The 21,723-nt window shown below is 44.1% G+C and overlaps 1 protein-coding gene across 2 annotated transcripts in view; it reads left to right on the top strand.

Annotated features, from left to right (window-relative positions):
- Window positions 1-20,632: 20,632 nt before the first annotated feature.
- The window catches only part of SDHAF3 (succinate dehydrogenase complex assembly factor 3), a 31,821-nt gene continuing 30,730 nt past the window's right edge, over window positions 20,633-21,723 (top strand). The window contains exon 1 of one of the 2 annotated variants that reach the window (XM_063117218.1): window positions 20,633-20,730. The gene's annotated coding sequence lies outside the window, so the exon portion shown is untranslated. The other variant, XM_063117306.1, reaches the window with a different exon arrangement.

The following is a 21,723-nucleotide window of genomic DNA, read 5'->3' on the forward strand; positions in this document are numbered from 1 at the left end:
AGCTAAACGTAAGTAATGCTAGTGTGCCTCGTGATACAGAGAACCGATACAGAGAACCATGTTAGAAAGGGACACTAGCAACGTTATAAGACTAGTGTAGATCCGGCCCAGGACAGCTTTAATCCCAACTTTTTCTGTGGTCTCAGGATTGTCCCAAGACCACAGGATGTGTGAGCAGCCATCCTGGTTTCTTCCTGGCTCCTCACGAGTAAATGCAAGGAGCCAGGAACCGGGCATTGGGCACCAAGCTCCTTAGGAGCTCTGTGCCCATTGGGGGGGGGGGAGGTGGGATTTTTTTATTTTAAAAAAGCATACTTTTTCAATGGAGTGCTTGAGTGCTCATTTTTGATTAAAAAAAAATCCAAAATGGTGGGCGCAACATCCTCTTCCTCCCGGGATGTCGTGTGCCATGTGTGGACTAAGGGGGAGGATCTCATGATCACCATATCGCAAGATCCTCCCCCTCTACTGGTAAGTCTAGCCATGCCCTAGGTAACCTGTGTTGCACCTGCTCTGTCTTTGGTCCAGATGCTAATTGTTTATAGATGGCAAGGTCCTGTGCCACTCTCCTTCCTTATGATTCTTTCCTTTAAACTGGACTCAGACTGGACAGTGCTTCAACAGAGGATGTGTTCAAAAAGAGGACTGACTTCTGTAAAATAGGTCACATGGCCACCCCACAAACCACCCACTATCAGAGCTGCCCTCTTTTTGAGACTGAGCTTCAATTTTCTTGGCCCTCATTCACTTCTCTAAGGTACGAGCGTATGCTTAAGCAACACTTTGTACGCATTAGTACTTTGGTCAGTAGGATTTCCTAACTGGGAAATGAAAGTTGAGCTATCCTACAGATGCTGATCTATTCAATAAGTTTCTGGAAACTTCTTGAAGCAAATTGTTCTTAAAGATTGAAAGCTACGATCTCCCAGTCCCCGCCCCCCACATCCCCACCCCTTTTAAAGATAGTGCAAGAGACAAATAATTTCATTCATTTCTGCATGTTTCCAAGGAGTTAGACCATTTAAATATGCTTGGAAGGTTGAGGCCTCCATATTTATAAATCCTCCCTGTCAGAATTCTTTTCTGTTGCTGAACAATACTGATCATCCATGATGTTCACCATTGTGCAGAAATGTATAATTGGATGATTGAAGCACTAAGGGTTTTTCCCCTCCCCCTGAAAGGGTGTCAGCATTTCTGAGTATTTGTGAACACCAGTAAGAAGAACATTAGAAGGATGACAGGCAGAGATTGATCATATCAACAATGCCAATATAGTCTTTCGCTCAGGCTACAGTGTCATTTCATCTCTCTGAAAGGGAACTTCGGTGCCTTTTATATAGAACTGAATGTAGTGGGGGTTGCTTTATACAGCTTTTCATATCCCCGAAGGAGAGGTGACCATTATTTTAAAATGAACCATGGACCTTAAAAGAAAGAAACGAAAAGATATGACTAGTTGAAAATGGAAGAGTTCTTTTTAAATCTTTTTTTTTTTAAAAAAAAACACCACCCTACTGTCTTGTGCAAAAAGATACTCATTTGGGATACAAACAAATGATCTCGACAGATCGTTTGGATAAAAGAGCTATTTGGCTGCTGAAAGATGCTAGCTTCTCCTTTTTAAAAAGATGTTTGCTCATTTCTGTCATAACAAAATGGTACCCTAAATTGTGGAGCCTTTCCTAGTTTTACTATTTGTTGAGTGGCTGTAGAGCACACATTGATATAATTCCCTTTCATTTCTTGACATCCTGATGTCATCTTTATAGCTAGGCACTGACAGCACTTCATCTTGACATCATTATATTACCTAAAATTGTTTTGCCTTGAAAACTCCAGGAGTGTGTTGGGATGATAATACAGAAAGCACCAGTTGAAACAAATAGGCAATCCTGATTACAGAACAAAATCTTGTAGAAATTAATAATTACCAAATGCTCAGTTATCTCAAGTAGTTCAGATAGCTCAAAAGTTTGCTTGTCCTTTTCTTTTACAAATGCTGAAATTATCTCTCTCTATTGACCATTGATGTGCAATGCAATATACTCAGGGTGTCAGGGTTTCTTCTGAGTCCTGGACCCTCTGAACAACACCTTAAGGAACTGTACCTCCTCAAGAGTCCCACTTTCCTTCTTTTTACCTTCCTCTTCCCAGTAATGTGGGGTTTAGGCTGTAGGTGTGGGGTAACTGTCACACCAGACACTTTAGATTTAACACAACAGTGTTAAATCTAAAGTGTCTGGTGTGAGGCTTAATAAGCTACACCATTTTGGGGGTTGGGTTGTTTTTTTTAATAAGCTTAATAAGTTCGTGTGGTGGGAGATGATGGACTATTTAAAAAATAAACTTCTCTGGGCCTGTTCAGACAACACATTAAGCCATGGTTCATCTGCTAATCCCTTTGAAGCAAATGGTTAGTGAACACTTTTAAACATGGTTATGTAGCCACCATGGTTAGGAATGGTTCAAACGACATGCTAAGCCATAATGTGTAGCTCAAAAAACCACCGTGGCTTAGTGTGTTGTCTGAACAGGGTCAATGTGTATCTGATTAACCCATCATGGGCTGTCATGATTTCTGAATGTCTATATGTGTGCTACATTTAACCCTTGAATTTGTCCTCAGTTTTAGAAAGAGAAAAAAAGGAAGAAGACAACAGCACAATCCTATGCATATCTACTGAGTAAATATATTGGGTTCAGTGGGACTTACTGCCAGGTAAGTGTGGATAGATTGCAGCAGTCTAAACAGTATGTGATAGACTAGAGGTTTACAGAATTATTCACAATGTGGGGAAAGTGGATAGAGAGATATCTTGCTTCCTCCCTCATGATATTAGAACGTGGAGTCACTGGATGACCTTGATGGGATGTAGATTGAGGGTAGGCAAAAGGAAGTATTTTTTAACATAGCATAAACTTAATGTATGGAATTTATTTATTTTTATTAATTGCATTTATTTATATGCCACCAAGAGATTTGTTGGCCACTAACTTAGGTAGCTTTAAATGGAACAGCCATATTCAGAGAGGCGTTATGTCACTGAATACCAGTTGTGGTTGTTGTGGATGGGGGGGGGAAATGGAGGCAGGCTATTGCCTTCCTGTCTAATTTCTGGGTAGTCAAGATATCTGCTGAGATGAATGTGCCACACAGCTGACCCTACACCACCTAAGCTAGCCAGCTGCCCTCAGTTGCAGTGGAAGATGTTTTCCTCTCTCCAGTACTGAAGTAACATTCAGATGCCAGGCCAATCAGTTTCTCTATGTACCGTGGCTGCTAGGGACATACAGATTTGGTTAAATCTGTTCCATCTGTGTTTTGTGGATTATCAGACACCTTTCATTTTAACTTAAATTTAAATTATACTGTTTTAACTCTGTATTTTAACCTTATATCAATTTTGCTGTGTGGTTTTATCCTGGTTGTGCTTTTTATATTGTATTTTGTATTTGTATTTTTAACTTGTTGGTTGTTTTATGATGATTTTAATTTTTGTGAACCGCCCAGAGAGCTTCGGCTATTGGGCGGTATAAAAATGTAATAAATAAATAAATAAATAAATAAATTGTCCACTCATTGATGGAATCAGACTCTTTATAGGATTGTACAAGAATTGTGTTTCATTTGTGCTAATGCGCATTAGCACTAATGTGCAACAAACACAATTTGCGCAAATCCTCCCCAAAAGCAAAAAAAAACTTTCTGCAAGTTGTGTGACTTGGAAAAAACTGGTCTAAGGTGGAATCCCCAAGTTGGTTTCATAGAAATCTGAACTCATCTGAATCCATTGCAGACAGCTCTAGTGGCCACTTACGAATTGCCACAAAAGAAGGAATGCATCAGCAAAAATTTGTGCATAAAATTTACCTATGCTAATTTATATGTATAGATGCAAATTTAGAAATAATTATTAAAAATTAAATAGAAATACAGTACATCTCACCAGAGCGTGTAGGACTGACTAGGTTATTGTGTGCCTGCCTGTTCAGTCTTCTCTCTAAGTATTTAACTGTTAATGGGCAGCAGTTCTTATGCTTTTTCATCTTTAAACTGGAACTGGACAATGCACCCCTTTAAATACAGGACTGTTCTTAGGCCACACTAAGATCTTGTTCTTTCCCTCAAGCAGTAAAATGTCTTGGGCCAGCCGTGAATTTTGCTTTAAAACTTGACGTCCGACTCCGACACCATGTCATGGAAGGTTTAAGAGGATACACCAGTTAGGAAGCTAGACTTTATTGTCTGTCTTAAAATAAGGTAGAAAGATGAAACTTCTGACTTTACCTTAGACAAAATTAATTATCATGCCACCTAGCGACCAAACTATATAATGACATTATCCACACACAACTATCCTGATTTTAATCTCAAATATATCTTACTCTGGGCTTTTAAAACTTGGTAAGAATCTTGCTCTGCCTCCTACTAAATTCTCTTTGCAGCTCAAAGGCAAGGGGATGAGAAACTCATGATTATACCAGCAAACAATGTGGTTTCTAGATGGCTGAATCACTCTTAAAAATAGGAAGAAGAAAGAGAAAGATCGAGGGTCAGATAGGGGAAAAAAAGGAAGGAAAAAAAGCAAACAGGGCATGCACGAATGCCTTATGTGGTTATTCTTGAGATGTAAGGTTTATTGATATACAAATAATAAAACAGTCAAACTATCACAATGTTGGAAAGGCTGCAGAGAATACCATGAACCCTGGCGCAATGTATGAGGCTCCATTCTCCTAGTGCATGCCTCAGGCGTGGAATTTCACTTGAGATCCTGTTTGTAGCTGCAGCAGCACAAGTGGCTGGGAAAATGTGGACCAAAGAGCCCCTTCAAAGCTGGTTACCCTCCGATCCCTTTGCTAAGAGAATTCCAAAAGCTGAAGGACAAAGCAGGATTGTGTGCATCCATGTGCCGAGCTGTTGATATTTTAGTGTTGAATGGCTGTATTGTATTGCATCTTGGGGAATGAAAAAAAAAGGTCTCCATGACCTGGAAAACAGTTGTCATATTTATGGATATTTAGAAGTTATTTTTGATGTAGCAATGTTAGGGGATATGAAATATCATGCAAAATGCAAGAATACATCAGTTTTACAATGTCAGAGTCACAGAAAGCGACATAGGGCCTTCTCGGTGGTGGCATCCAGGGCTATGGAACTCCTTGCCCTGAGACATCTGGCTAATGTCCTCTCTTTCTCTGTCTTCAGAAGACATGTCAAAACATTGCGATTTAGATGTGCCTTTGCCCTGGTTGGGTTGTTCTGCTTGGTGGGGGTGGTGGAAATATGGAGGCTCAGCATGGCGGATTTCGTGGAAGGATCGAAACCTCTTACCCTGATGACATCTGAACTGAGTTCAGATTTGGGTTTGGATGAACCGAACCCATTTCTGAGTTTGGGGGGAAATAGTTTAGTTTTCCAAACCCAGTTCCAAATTGGATTTGCAGAGTGCCCCCCATCACTCCGCTTCCCTCCCCTTGTAGTTGGAGACACATCTCAGAGCATGAGTTACTGTCAGAAGTTACAGGTTTTGAACCCCGGGTTCTAGAGAAAATGAAGAGAGACACATTCACTGTGCTGTTAAATCAAGCTAGGGTCTTACACAGCACCTCCCTTGCCCGAAGAATGTGCTGCAAGAGTGTTGGTGCTGAGCCTTAGCTGAGAGCGGAGGGCCAGACCCTACTGCAAAGGTGATTGTTGCCTTGGCTGACCTGGAAACCTTTATAGTCCTTCCAGGCCAGGGTGAGCCAACAGCCAGCCTCAAAAGGATTGGGGGTGGGGGTGGGGAGGCCCCAGTGGAGGCTGGTGACGCTGATGTCAGTGGGTTGGTGGATCTGCTCTGGGTTTCAGTCAGAATCAACCAGAACTCTAAAGGTGCTTGGTTTCATACCTTGGATAGCTCCCTTAGAGTTCTGGCTGGTCCTGACTGAAACCCAGAACAGATTCACCACCCCACTGACATCAGAGCTACCAGCCTCCACTCGTAGGGCCACTCCCTAGGCTGGGAAGTTGGAACCCTTTTCAGCCCACAGAGCATCCCAACCTGCCCCTACAGCAGCTCACCAGACGATGCAATGGCACAGAGGCCCTCGGGTGCCAGAGTTTAGATCAGGAGCTCTCAATAGTCAGGGTGTATTTATTCAATATGCTTCTGTCCCTTCCCTTCAGCATCAGCACTACATTCAGGTTGGTTAACAACAATGAAATTAAAAATGCAGAGATGATAATGCTGATGATTCAATAAAACAGCATGGCAGCACGATAGGGAGTTAGAACGACTTGAGCTGATGTTTCAAAAGGCCTAGGGAAACACAAATGGGCTTTGTCTGCCTCCCAAAGGCTAACAACATGGGCACCAGGCCAGCCTTCCTGGGGAATGTATTCCAAAGTCAGGGCAGCACAGCTGGAAAGGCCCCCTGTGGCCCAGTGCCAACCTCCAGCATCCTTGAGCAATTGTGGGCTGACCTCTGCCTCTCCCCACCCATGCACTGAATGGTTTGTTCTGGGAAGGTCCCATTTAAAATGTCCCATAATGCCCTGGGGCAATGTGTCAAGAGCTTGGGGCATTGTGGGAAACTGTAAATGGCAGCTTTGGAGCTGTGTGTGGCTATCATGAAAGAAGCCCATAGGGGGTGAGGCTTAATGTAACAAGGACCCATTAGATCACGGTCTTCAATTGGTCTAGACCCGAGACCCACCTTGGACTCCCAACTTGCAACATGGGACCCACTGTCACAATTTTCTCCACATCCAATATGGTAGCGCCAGCTTTGCTGCGACCCATTGGGGTGCATCTCATGACCCACATTCAGGTCACGACCCAACAGTTGAAGACCACTGCATGAGATGACACTTAACCCTGAAGCCAGGCCAGTGGTGATCTATCCAGAAACAAAGCCCTATGAGGAGAGACTGAAAGAACTGGGCATGTTTAGCCTGGAGAAGAGAAGATTGAGGGGAGACAAGTTAGCACTCTTCAAATACTTAAAAGGTTGTCACACAGAAGAGGGCCAGGATCTCTTCTCCATCATCCCAGAGTGCAAGACACGGAATAACGGGCTCAAGTTAAAGGAAGCCAGATTCCAGCTGGACATCAGGAAAAACTTCCTGACTGTTAAAACAGTACGACAATGGAATCAGTTACCTAGGGAGGTTGTGGGCTCTCCCACACTAGAGGCATTCAAGAGGCAGCTGGACATCCATTTGTCAGGGATGCTTTAGGGTGGATTCCTACATTGAGCAGGGGGTTGAACTTGATGGCCTTAGAAGCCCCTTCCAACTCTACTATTCTATGATTCTATGATCTCTAGTCACTGCCCACCTTCCTTCTCACGGCTGAGGCACCTGCAGAAGGGCCTCCAATAAGGTTATCCATGCAAGGACAGGCACATGTGGAAAGCAGCAATTCCTTAGCCACCCGCGTCCCAAGTTATAGGGGCTTTAAAGATAAGGATCAGCACTTTTCTGCTTGTACAGACAGCATCATTCTGGTCCTTATTGAGCAGTAAACAGTGAGGTAAGGACAAGTCACCTCAGTCAGCCTAAAGTACACATGGTTTTTCATCCCCCAGGGGAAGCTGCTCTTAGCTACAGTGCTGAAAGCACACAGAGGTATACATAAAGTCGGAGCCACATTTCCATGAGATTTTCAGCAGCTCTGAGGATGAGGGCCAAAATAGCTATTGCGAAGGCCGTGTGGCGGCGGTGGCTTGAGCAAGATGCATGATGTCATCACACTCAGATGTTTCCCCACCACCCGCAAGTGGCAACTGATGAAGTAGATCAGGCGTGGGGAGATGCTGAGTACAATGGCACCCTGCATCTTACTCGATGTACCATAGCAAGACATGTACCAATACCATCCTATGCTAATTGTGTATGTCTACTACCCAGTGGGATGTGGAAGGCCCTGGAGTAAAAAAAAATATCTTCAGCTATGAAACTCATTGGGTGGCCTTGGGAATATTGATTGCTCTAACCTATCACACAGCAACAGGTGGTGTGGTGCAGAACATCAACAACATCTGCATTGTTACTGCATCCCCCCCACCCAGCAATGACTAGGCAAATTTAGCTTTCCAAACAAAAAATAAAACCAACCCAACTTAATACCTAGTATACCATCTAAAATTATATCCACCTTTGCTAACATAATAGTTTCTCCATACTTCTGTTTTCCACCTATGAAGGAATCTGTGTGTTTCACCTAAAGATGGAGACAGTTCCAAGGAAAAGCTGTATTTTCTATTTTCAGAAATAGCAGATCAACCATTGTTTGTTCGTTTCTCCATCCCAGCAGTCCTAGGGACAGTCCTGGGTGCAACCTGAAACCATCAAACCACCAGGATGTACAGTCTATATTTTGTTTATGCCAGTTTTGGATTTATTCAAGGAAAAGTCCATTCTGTCCAATTTCTGCATCATTTTGTGATTTTTAAACACACACACACACACACACACACACACACACACACACACACACTTTTTCTTCAGATATTTCCCAAATGTAAGCATTTTTAATGGCTCTTTTCCTAATATATGCCATTTCGTGCTGAGAAATGCATTGCAAAATTCAAAGGCCTGCAAAATCCAAAGCAGGGAAGTTCAACCCCTTTCAGCCTCATAGCCAAATTTGAATTGGAGAAGCTTCTAGAGACCACATTCCAGTGGTGGGTGGGTCTGAAAACAAAACAGGGTAGGCCAAAATACCAACATATTATAGGGTAAAGCTCATACTGAAGGTAAGCCTCGGAGAGATATTTCAGCCATTTAGGGCTTTTCTACACAAAGCATTTATCATGCACTTGCCAATTCATATTCATGGTTGTTTATGGGTCCTCTAGATGATGTCATGACTTTCCAGTTTTACTTCTGTATCTGACCAGCACTTTTTAGAAGTTTTTTTTTTTAAGAGCAGGGAAAATGCAGTGTTTAAATGTAAAAGTGAAAGAAAGTGCAATTTCCTTTTATGTATTTGTGCTATTCCACTATGCCACAGTGCCACTTAGGGGTTACGTAGCAGAAAAGCAGGGAACAAAATGCTCCTCATATAGTGCTCAGAACTCAAAAGTAGATACAGAAGATTAGCAGGCTCAAAGCTGTTAGAGTGAGAGGAAAGACATATAAAAGCCAGAAAACCACCAAATGGGCAGTGATTGGTGGTGGGGCTAGGACGAGGGGGCATAGCTTTCTAGTGAACTCCAGGGGGCTGGATTGAACCCCCACCGACCTGAACGCCTGAATGCCTATTGAAAAGGATAACAATCCAGGAAAATTGTTCACCTAAAATTAATTCACTTAAAAATGTGGACCAAATGAAATTCTCCACAACCCCTGGAAATGTGATGGGCAAAAGTTGGTTTTCTGGGACGAGTTCTCAAAGCTTTCTCCTTCTGTTACATATACTCCCAAAGCCCTGCTGAACCGTCCATCCAGAGCTCAGGCACGGAAAAAGTTCTTGGCTTCTAGGAAATGTGTTTGTAAAGGTCTGGATTCAGAAGCTAGTGAACATCCTCTTATTCAATGATGGCGTTCAAGCTATTTTTGACCATTTCAGCATGGTTTTGCTTTGATTCTCCTGAGGTTATATGGGCGGTTACAATGCTGGCAGAGTTACACAAATACCGTGTTCACAGCTCAGCAATCTTTGGATCCACATTTGGAGTTCAAGGTGGGTGGCATGTCAGTAAATGCCAATAAAGAGGCTGCAGCAAGGTTGTTGCAGAGACTCGGTGACTCAGTACAGACCCTATGCAAACTTTGAATTAAAGGGCCAGACGTCTTTTTCTAATTACTAAAAAAATGAGGGGCGAACTGCAGTCAATTGTGATGATTTCTAATGACTATTTTCATCTTGCCTTTATCACATGCCATACCCAGACCCAAATGACAACCAGAAGGGCTCCATACATAAAGGGCTTCTCCCTCTTTTAAAATCACCCCAAACACTAACACTTCATTTCTTATGAAATGGCAGGAGGGCAGCTATGCATCACGTGCACAGGGCAAGGTAACTCATGAGCAGGTTAAAGGAACTGGCAACCAAAATGACAAAGGGGATGGAGCAATTCTCCTATGAGGAAAGGTTACAGTATCTGGGACTGTTTAGCTTCGAAAAATGGGAAGTGAGGGGAGACATGATACAGATGCACAAAATAATGCATGGTGTGGAGGATGTGGATAGGGAGACATTTCCCCTCCCTCTCCCATAATACTAGAACCTGGAGTCATCCCATACAACTGAATGGTGAGAGATTCAGGACAGATGAAAGGAAGCACTTCTTCACAGAGTACATAGATAAACTATGGAATTTACTACCACCAGGCATAATATTATTGACCACCAGCATGGATGGCTTGAAAAGGGGATTAGACAGTTTCACAGAAGATAAGGCTATCAATGGCTACTTGTCATGATGACTACATATTACCTCCAGTATGAGGTATTATTATTATTATTATTATTATTATTATTATTATTATTATTATTATTATTTGCTTTTCCTCCTCTTGCAAGGAACCCAAGGCAGGTTACATGGTCCTCCACATCTCCATTTTATCCTCACAACAACCCTGTGAGGTAGGTTGGGCTGAGAGTCAGTAGCTGGCCAAAGCTCACCCAGCAAGCTTTATGGTCCAAGTGAAGACTAGAACCCACGTCTCCTGACCTCTAACCACTAAACCCAGTGGTGCAGCTAGGTAAGTTTAGACCCTGGACTTAATGGTCTAATGAGACCCCTCTTTAGGTGGTCATATGTACTATTTCAGTTGTGAAGCACACGACTAAAACTTCGCCGCTGCTACTGTGCCACCCCACCCCATTCCATGCTTTGCAACTGCTTCTACATTGATAGGTTAGAACAACACTAAAGTGTTAAAGCAACACTGTTTGCCAACCCTGATTTAAAAAGCCATAATCTCTGAGCATATGAAGTTTTTGCATTTTAAACTCACTTAAATACCATCATGACTAATGGAATGAAATGGAGTTTGCTGATGCTGCAGCCTTGATGCCCTCATTACCTGCTACTCTCTGGGTGGCCATTTGGGGGACCCCCTGGGCTGTGGGGTCCTGGATCTCTCCTTTCTTTCCTTTTGGTGAAACATTCCCTCTTTTGGTGATGCGTAAGTGGCTGCCCTATTCCACATTGGCTGGAAGGATACACCAGTGAAGGCCTCCACAACTGTTTAATAAGGTTTGAGCATCATCATTTTGGTGGCTTTCTCATTTATGTCTCTTTCCCAGTTGCTAAAGTAAAAAGATGATGACTTCTCTGTGATTAGATGACTTTAAAAAAAGAAGAGAGAGTAAATTTGAACTTTTTCAACTCTCTTTGCTGTACATCTGGTTGCCAAAACTGAAGCTGCCACACAGAGTGTAAGGAAAATATAAAAATCTAGAAAGAGGGAAAAAGTAAACAAAATAATATTATAGTGTATTTACTCAGTGCAGCCACCCTGCCAAGGAAACCACATAACTTGCACTTATGCATGTCTCATAGAACAGTGTTTAATTAGAACAAGAGCCTAAGCAAGATGTGTTCTTTTAATTTTGCTTAAATGCACATTACTGTTTGGTTTAATTTCCTTTTGCAATAACATAAAGTTGATCCTACAGCTTAAAACTAGGTCTGCAAGTGTAACCAATAAAAGCTGCAACAATCCTATGAAGAGTTACCTGGGAGAAAGTCCCACTGAACGTAAGTGGGCTTTACTTCTGAATAAAGAAAAATGCATTGGGCTGACGGGCTGTCTTACCCAACCTGGTGCCCACCAGATGTGTTGGAGTAGAACTCCCATCATCCCCAGCCAGCTATATGGCCAAAGGAGCCCCATTTTGTGTAATAAATTTGTATCTAATCTGTTTGGCTGCTAGGGCAAACACAGAAATCTTCTATGTAATATATGTATGACTAACACCCAATAAGAAACACATTTTCTCCTTGCTATTCAGACAAGAAATTGTCTCAAGCATCTCTTTCATAAGAACATAAGAAAAGCCATGCTGGATCAGACCAAGGGTCCATTTAGCTCAGCACTTTGTTCACACAGTGCCCCTCCACCAGATATTGAATTCTAACATTTATCAATCATAATATATATCCAATGAAGTTTGTAGATATGGATGTTTTGGCCTTAGATCATGAACTACAGTTGAATTCAGCAGTCAGCCAACATTCTATCCCCACTGAGCATGCTCAGTGTTCATTGGGCTGTTTTGGGAGATCCCACCCCCAATCTCCCAATACACATTAGAGTATTTCTTTTCTTTTCTTTTGCAAAGCTCTGGGTTTTCCCTAAGTTTGCTGCTACCTCCCCTCTGGTTTATGGCTTTTGCTGTCTTGGTTACAAAAGGACTGGCACTCAGAGAACTGAGACCAGCGTTTGTATATTGCACAACCAACCCAAGACATTTTTTTCTGCCCATCCAGTATTGAGAAAACTATGCAGCATTTCCTCCAAGGGTCTCTTTAGTAGGGGTGTGCACGGACCCCCCGCTCCGCTTCACTTGCAGATCCGCCATTTTCCGGATCGGGCCGCTCCGCCCCGCCCCCGCTCCGCCCACTTCCGCTCCGCTCCGCCCGGAGCTCCGGATCCGGATCCGGATCCGGAGCTCCGTTTCCCCCCCCCCCATAGGCTTGCATTGAAAGCTAAAAAATTATACAACTTTTTTCCTGTTCAAGTTAGAAACCTCATGTTTGGCACCATGACACCTCATGGGGATATACACACGCATGCCAAGTTTCAAAGCAATCCCATCATCCCCTGATTTTTGGCGAATTTTTGAAAATCGGGCACCCCACACACAACATCCCTGCGAGGTGGGCAGGGGAGGAGGGAGGGAAGGCAGGCAGGCATGCAGCTGGCATTTCTGGGGGCATAAGGAAGTGAGCCAAGGATAAGCCAGTAATGCATATAAAATGGAATAAATCAATCAATAAACAAAGGAGGGGTGGAATTAAAAGCAGCAGTGTTGCTCAATAAACAGCAAGAAGAATTTTTTTAAAAAGGCTATATCTGTCTTTTACCAGCAATAGGGGGACGTGCCCGGGGGAGGGGGAAGTAGCTGCCAGTTCAAGACACTGACAGCCACCAACAGCTCCGAGAAGAAGTAAAACGCTCACTTCGACTCAGAACAGGCATTGCTCCACCACTGAAAAGTGACCATTCACTTCAACTCATGATAGGCATTGCTCCACCGTTTTACTCTCTTTGGAAGGCTCTATGGCCTTCCAGTGCAGGAGAGAGTGGGGGCACGTCCACGATGAGATGCCCTAGGGGAGCTCATCCCCTTGCACCACATCGATTCAGTTGTTCACCAAGGTTAGGGTGGGGAGCAGTGCTGTGTTTCTATCTCTTATTCTTGGCTTAGTATATGATTTCAGGTTGTGTTTGTGCATTTGGTGGGGCTACTGTGTTAAAAAACACGGGGAAAAGCCCGTTCAGATGAAGAAAGAGAAGTTTCCCAGAATCCCAAGTTACCTGTTTTGCCTATGCCCTCCTCCAACTTTGGGATCATCATGACCGGGAGCTGACTCTGCCCCTCAGCCCTTTGAAAAAGGTATTTTTCCCGCCGATTTTTTAAAAACTTCTAGCCCGCGACCCGTACGATGCAGAAAGTTGAGAGTGGTCTCAAAATGACCCCCATCCATGACTCTCTGTGCACAAGAATTTTCAGAATGATAGCTTAAACCCCCCCCAGTTATCCCCGATTCTTTCCCTCAATGCAATCCTATGGGCGAAAAGCCGAAAACGCAGTTTGAGCCGTGCGGTTGACCCGATTTTCACAAAAACATTGCACGTGAACCACAGCACGCAGAAAGTTGAGAGTAGTCTCAAAATGACCCCCATCCACGACTCTCTGTGCACAAGAATTTTCAGAACGATAGCTTAAACCCCCCCCCCAGTTATCCCCGATTCTTTCCCTCAATGCAATCCTATGGGCGAAAAGCCGAAACGCAGTTTGAGCCGCGCGGTTGACCCGATTTTCAAAAAAATATAGCACGCGACACGGACAACGCAGAGAGGTGAGAGTGGTCTCAAAATGACCCCCATCCACGACTCTCTGAGCACAAGAATTTCCAGAGCGATAGCTTCAAAAACAACGTAGTTATGCGCGATTATTTGCCGCAATGCAATCCTATGGCGAAATGTTTTCAAGATGGCGACTGGAGCGCTCCGCCTGAACTCGGAGCTCCAAAAAATGGTCGCTTCTCTTCGCCTTGCTTCTAGGGGGTCCACGGTCCGCTCCTACTCCGCCTCTGGGTAAGGCGGAGCAGGCCAATCCGCTACTGCTTCTACGCTCCTAATCGGAGCGGAGCACATCCCTACTCTTTAGTACAGTTTACCCCAACCAGGGCCATAGCTAGACCTAAGGTTTATCCCTGGATTGTCCAGGGGTCAAACCTGTTCATCTAGGTGACACACAGGGGATCCAGTGCTCAGGCAGGGGCGAACCCTGGATGATCCCAGGATAAACCTTAGGTCTAGCTGTGGCCCAGGTGTGCTCCAGTTGTTTTGGAACTCAAAACCCATCAACCCTAACTAGCATGGTCAATGCTCAGAAATGCAGGAACTGTAGTCAAAAACATTTGGAGGGCACTTGGTGGGATAAAGTTCCTTTAGTTTCAGGTTCTTCTTTCACACACACGCCATTAGAAGGGGCTTCTTAATAGTTTCGGATTAAAAATGCTCTCCTGAGCTAATGCAATAAAGAATGTCCACTAGGTGGCATAAGTGTACATTGTAGAGAAAGAATGTGGTCAGCCTTTCATTCCTTCTTTCTTGGAAATAGTCTCCAAATACTCTCCCAAATTTGTTTGGTTTGCTTAAACTTGAGGATTCTCCATACTACATATGTACCTTACGCTAATAGGACTTTGCAAAATTGACCTTGGTTTATCTCACAGCTGGTCTCCCAAATTAGCAAAGAGTCTTGTGGTGTCTTCAAGACCTACAGTTTTATAATTTTGTGAACTTCATCATTCTACTTCACCAGATGCACTAAAGCCAATGCCTTAATTATTATTATTATTATTATTATTATTATTATTATTATTATTATTATTATTTATATAGCACCATCAATGTACATGGTGCTGTACAGAGTAAAACAGTAAATAGCAAGACCCTGCCGCATAGGCTTACAATCTAATAAAATCATAGTAAAACAATAAGGAGGGGAAGAGAATGCAAACAGGTACAGGGTAGGGTAAGCAGGCACAGGGTAGGGAAAAACTAACAGTAGAAAGTAACAGTAGAAGTCTGCACAACATCAAGTTTTAAAAGCTTTAGGAAAAAGAAAAGTTTTTAGTTGAGCTTTAAAAGCTGTGGTTGAACTTGTAGTTCTCAAATGTTCTGGAAGAGCGTTCCAGGCGTAAGGGGCAGCAGACGAAAATGGACGAAGCCGAGCAAGGGAAGTAGAGGCCCTTGGGCAGGCGAGAAACATGGCATCAGAGGAGCGAAGAGCACGAGCGGGGCAATAGTGTGAGATGAGAGAGGAGAGATAGGAAGGAGCTAGACCGTGAAAAGCTTTGAAGGTTAACAGGAGAAGTTTATATTGGATTCTGAAGTGAATTGGAAGCCAATGAAGAGATTTCAGAAGCGGAGTAACATGGTCGGAGCGGCGAGCCAAGAAGATGATCTTTGCGGCAGAGTGGTGAACAGAAACCAACGGACTGATGTGAGAAGAAGGAAGGCCAGAGAGAAAAAGGTTGCAGTAGTCCAACCGTGAAATAACCAGTGCATGAACAAGCGTCTTGGCAGAAGAGACAGACAAAAATGATCGAATCCTGGCAATATTATACAGGAAAAATCGACAAGATTTAGCTACTGCCTCAATATGAGGAATAAAGGAGAGCGAGGAGTCGAAGATAAAGCCAAGGCTACGAGCTTCCTTGACCGGAGTAAGCGTAACATCATTGACAGTAAGAGAGAATGAGAGATGAGGAGAAGGTTTAGGAGGAAAAACTAGCAATTCAGTCTTTGCCATGTTAAGCTTCAAGCGACGATGAAGCAGCCAAGCTGAGATATCTGAAAGACATGCCGAGATACGATCGTGAACATCAGGAGAAAGTTCCGGAGATGACAGATATAGTTGTGTATCATCGGCGTACAGATGATATTGGAGGCCATGAGATTGAATAAGCTTGCCCAAGGGCAACATGTATAAGGAAAACAACAACGGGCCAAGCACCGAGCCTTGCGGAACCCCTACTGAAAGGGGAAAGGAGGAAGACGAGCTGCCATTAGTCAACACGCTGAAAGAGCGACCTGCTAGATAGGAGGCAAATAAATCTGTTAATCAAGCTGATCTTCAGCAATGCTATGGAAACTTGGCATGGCATGGGCCCCACCTGAAACTGTGCTGGTGTAGGTCATATTATGTTGCACTGGAGACAGAGAAAGGGAGAGACAGACAGAAGCTCTGTGAAAATTTAAGACACTAATAAATGGGAGGGCAATATCATCATCATCATCATTATCATTATCATCGTCATGATGCCATACTAAGGCCATACTTAGGCCTAAACAACACCAAGCAGGATATTGCACTATGAAAGTGGTATGCAAGCAGTATATAAGAGGCAGGAGCCACCTCCTCTCGTGCAAGCACTGAGTCATTACTGACTCTTGGAGGGACGCCAGCTTTCTCTGACGTTTTCTTGGCAGGCCTTATAGCGGGGTGGTTTGCTGTTGCCTTCCTGGCCGTTATTCCCTTTCCCCCAGCTAACTGGGTACTCATTTTACTGACCTCGGGAGGATGGAAGGCTGAGTCGACCCGAGCCGGCTGCCTGAAACCAGCTTCCGCCAGGATCGAACTCAGGCCGTGGGGAGAGTTTCAGCTGCAGAAACTGCTGCTTTACCGCTCTGCACCACACGAGGCTCGGCAGGAGCCACACTACTGCTTTATTGCAGTATTGAAGTGCACTGAAAACTGTTGGGGCCCATTGACACAGACCATATACTGCTTTCATACTGCTTTCATAGTGCAATATCCTGCTTGGTGTAAATTAGGTCTTAATCATATATAGAAATGACTGTCCTGTTGTTATGCCATCCTTTTTTTTGGATGGTAGGGAGGGTCTCTCAGACACTCTGCTAAAATTTAGGATAACACAATAAATGGAAGAGAAAATCATCATCATCATCATCATCATCATCATCATCATCATCATCATCATCATCATCAATGTTAAGGCCATACTTGGCCAGGTCCAGAAATGGTGGTCCCGTTCTTGTGCTCTCCTTCACTCTTTCCCCTGATAGATGTGCCTATTAGGGCTGTGCTTTGCCTTCATCCCAAAGCTCGAGTCTGAGTTGAAGTGGGCCAGTTCAGCCCACCGTGGCCCAAAGCAACCAAACCACTTTGAGCCAATTTCTAGCTGCCATAGTTTACAACACGAAATCTACAGCAGTCCAGAGAGGAGGCCGGGTGGCTCAGCAGCACATGCATGGAGACCTCAGGTAAGTTTCCTGGGTCAGTGGATGGGCAAGGGGGTTCAGCAGTCGGTCTCATGGCCGTCTTTCCTGGGTGCCCATGCAGCAGCCACCCTGCTTAAGCTTCAGAACCAAAGCAGAAGTGAGGCAGCCTGGGACTGGGGCGCCCCAAATTGAATCAGGGCCAATTTGGAAGCTCCGAATTGGCTTCCGAGTAGAATCAGGGTGGCTGTGCACAGCCCTAGTGTCTATGTCTTTTTTGTACAGTAAGTGACACGGAATCTCCACCCTCCAAGGGAACCTGTTTTTCATTTGGCCCATGGAGAGGTTGGGTGTTATTTTGTTTTACTTTACTTTTCCTTGCACAGTGTTGCAAATTCAATGTTCTTTCATGGTGTGGTTTAGCAGATGGATATAGATGAGGCCAATGTACAGCTCTGTCCTTCCATCCCTTGCTGCCCCCCCCACAAGCATCTGTGACCCGAGATAGCCGTCTCTCACTGCCTAATGGTAGGGCCAGCTTTGACATCACCCCAAAGCTCCTGAAGAAGGGTGGCACACCAACCATGTGAGAAATGTAGAATGAAATATTCTGTGGAGTTATTTAAATGCATTTAAAAAGGCTCAACAGAGCTGCCACGTGGAGACTGCATCAACTTTGTTCCTGTGGCAGCTGTCTCCATCCATGTACAATCCATTTGCATGCACTGGTTTGCTACATGGATCATGGAGAAAATCTGCATGGAAACAGCTGCCATGGAGACCATGGCGAGATATACACCAAGCAGGATACAACACTATGAAAGTGGTATATATGGGCAGGATCTACACTACTGCTTTATAGAGGTATTGAAGTGCACTGACAACTGTTGGGGCCCATTGACGCATACCATATACCACTTTCATATTGTTATATCCTGCTTGGTGTAGCTGTGACATGGCCCCCAACAGTTCAGTCCACTTCAATACCACTATAAAGTTGTAGTGTAGATCCTGCCCATGTTGAAGCAGTCCCATGGACAGTATAAATGTTTTGTAGTGCCTTGGCCCTACAAGGCTGGGGATGAGCAAAACTTCAGCTAATGAAGTGGGAGAAGAAAAACAGATGATCAAGGCTGAGAGGTATACCTGGGGTGACAAATTGTTGCACAAACATCAAACCAGAGGGCAGCCAAACATTAGATCCCCATTGCAACCTTGTTACGACTGGTGCGGTGTGGTTTTCAATTTCCTATCCATGGCTGTTGACTTCTGAAAATGTATGCAGGCTAGATGCTATGTGAAATCACAGGATCAAAATGTATTTGGAGCAACAGCATTGAAGCCAGGGCTATCTGTCGGAGCTCAGCAGAAAGCAAAGGCTCTGTAACAGCAATATGGTGGTCAAAAATAGCCTGGATCTAGGTTTCCACTGACCCCAAAAGGTAAATAAACGAAATGTAAATATAGACATGTCAGCTGCGTGGAAGTTCAATGCCAGCATTCCATAATATTCCCCTAATGTCACAGTACAAGCACTGTTCTTGTTACTGGTACTTAAAGATTTAAAATCATACTATCACTGTGCCTTCTGATAGTTTACAATACAGTGTAGCTGCTAGACATAAAGATCTGAGGAGGAAAGAGAGAGGGAATGAGATAACAGTTCTATAAGACCAACTGGTCTTGCAAGTACCAGAAGCGGGTTTTCAAATGAGGCAAGGCTGGGCCAAGACGTTCTGCTGCCCCCAAGTGGCGGCAGCACACAAGGTCCTGTACCACAAGATCTCATGCAATGTACTTCATGTTTTTTTAATCAATTTTTTATTATAAATTTCAACAAAGCAAAACAATAAAACATTAATAAAATAAAAATGCAAGTATAATGAATATTTTAAAACCCTCAGTTTTAAATACTATAACATTCTAAAAAAGGAAAAAGGAGTAAATTACACATAAACTTCAGTAAAGACAGACCCAATATCCAAATATAAGTCCATTCAAATGTTGTTGGTGTTGTTAGGTCTCCAATCCATTGCATTATAGGCGGTGAGCTTTTGTCTTTCCAATGTTGTTGTATTAGTTTTTTAACAGTCAACGAGTGAAAAATCCATTTGCACTGACAGTGTGTTACATTCCAAGAACCAGGTACATAATTTAAGAGAATGTGTACATAAGAAAATATTAAAGAGCTTTTCACTACAAAGTTTATCTGTCTGATGACCTCCTCCCAAAAGGAGGCAACTATTGGGCATTTCTAGAATCTATGAACAAAAGAAGCATTTGTTGTATGACACCTCCAACAATTACCTGAGTTATACAAGCCTTCGTTAAGGAGACGTTGTGGCATCCAATAGACCTGAAACAAAAGGTTTTGCTGATTGAAGACATAACTGGAGGTCCATAGCCCTCGTTTGTAAACTGTCAAGAGAGCTTTGGCTATGGGGCAGTATATAAATGTCAATCATCATCATCATCATATCAAATACCAATGCCAAAATGGCAGTCTACTGATTAGACAAAATAGAACATTCTAATTCCCTGTCCATTCCTGTTGAAAACCTGGTGTATCATATTTGTTCACTAATAATATTTATAAATATGAATTGTGGGTCAATATATCTGGTCAGCTTCAATAAGTGTTTCCCCTAGCAAAGGAGACACCGGGGAAATTGCAGGAGCTACCATTCAGCTACAGCAGGCAATTCATTTATCTCACAAAAAGTGGCACAAACTCATCATTAACACCCAATAATCGAAAGCCACAAAAACTCATCATCTACTCCCAATAATTGATCCAGGGTGAAAATCATCGGCTCCATCAGCTTCCACTGAAAGATTTCTCATCAGGCCGAGCTTTCGGCGCCCTCTCCTCTTAAGGGTGCAATCCTAACATTGTTTAGGCAGAAGAAAGTCCTACAACTCCCAGCATTCCGCAGCCGGTAGCTGGGGAATGCTGGGAGTTGTAGGACTTTTTTTTTTCCATGCTGGGTGTTGAAGGATTTCCGCCCCCACGCCTCAACATGCGTATGATTTCGCCCTAACAGTATTAATCCTCGAACATCCAGATCGTTTCGCGAAAGCCTCTTGCTTGGTTTCCCAGCTGGATCCGCAGCGCCAAGGACGCAACAGAGGGGAGGCGGCATCGGCCTCTCGCCCTGCCAGGGGCGGAGCAAAGCGCAGCGACGCCGCCCTCCGGTGCTCCCAGCTCAGTGCTCCGGCTACGAGCTCCTGCTTGCCCGCCCAGTCTCTCGCTACCGCTTCTCTGGGCTGCCCTTGGGAAGCCACCTTCCCCCTCCATCCGGCCGGTAACTAAATAGCGGCTCCCGGGGTCCCTCGTCTTCTTCCCAGCTAGCCCCAAGGCCAACATGCCCACGTTCCAGCCGTCCCCCTTCTTCCCGCCCCAGCAGTTCCGGATTCGTTTGTGTTTTATGCGTAAATGGTAGGGATTAATGCGGAATGTCAGCCACGCTTTGCCCCTGCGGTGGTGTCCCCTGCTCCGCGAGCTTACTCTGAAATAAGCTCAGTTGCGCTCGGTGGGGCTTACTCCCCGGTAGAATTGCAGCTTTGCACAGCATGTCTACTTAGAAGGTAGTCCTGCTGAATTCAGTGGGATTTAACTGAAAAGTCTCCCAGGCAAGACTTTGTGTGGCCTAATATACACCAAGCAGGATATTCCAGTACGAAAGTAGTATGAAAGTGGTATATAAACGGCAGGAGCCACACTACTGCTTTATAGCAGAATCGAAGTGCCCTGACAAATGTTGGGGCTGTTGTCACATACCATATACCTCTTTCATACTACTTTCATAGTGCTATATCCTGCTTGGTGTAGATCTGGCCTGTGTTGGATCAGTAAACCAGGGGTGGCCCTCCAGATGTTGTTGGACTCCAGTTCAGAGTGTGGGTGGAATGCTTCCTCCCTAAAAAACAAAACCAAGCACCCCTCCCCTCTTATACCTAGAAAGTTAGCATGTCAGAAGGCCACACTTTTTCTTGACATGTTTGTTTTCTATGCACAGGGATGATGATGAGGGTTTCGTAAAGAGGAGCATTGAATCATCTGAGCTCCCCTTCCCCCCCCCCAGTGATTCATTCCATACACAGGTTTTCACCTCATCCCAATGTGTAACTACTGCCCCCAAAGCATCAGCCAACATTGTGGCAACTTTACAATTAGCTGTTTTCCGCAGGCAGGAACTGCCCAAGACATTTTGTTGCATGAGGCAGTGCAACAATACCCCCCCCCCCCCATCCCCACACACATACGTTGAAGTCAAGGTGCATAGTAGCCAAGGCAA

Source organism: Elgaria multicarinata, chromosome 1 (assembly GCF_023053635.1).
Source record: "Elgaria multicarinata webbii isolate HBS135686 ecotype San Diego chromosome 1, rElgMul1.1.pri, whole genome shotgun sequence".
NCBI classification, from domain to species: Eukaryota; Metazoa; Chordata; class Lepidosauria; order Squamata; family Anguidae; genus Elgaria; species Elgaria multicarinata.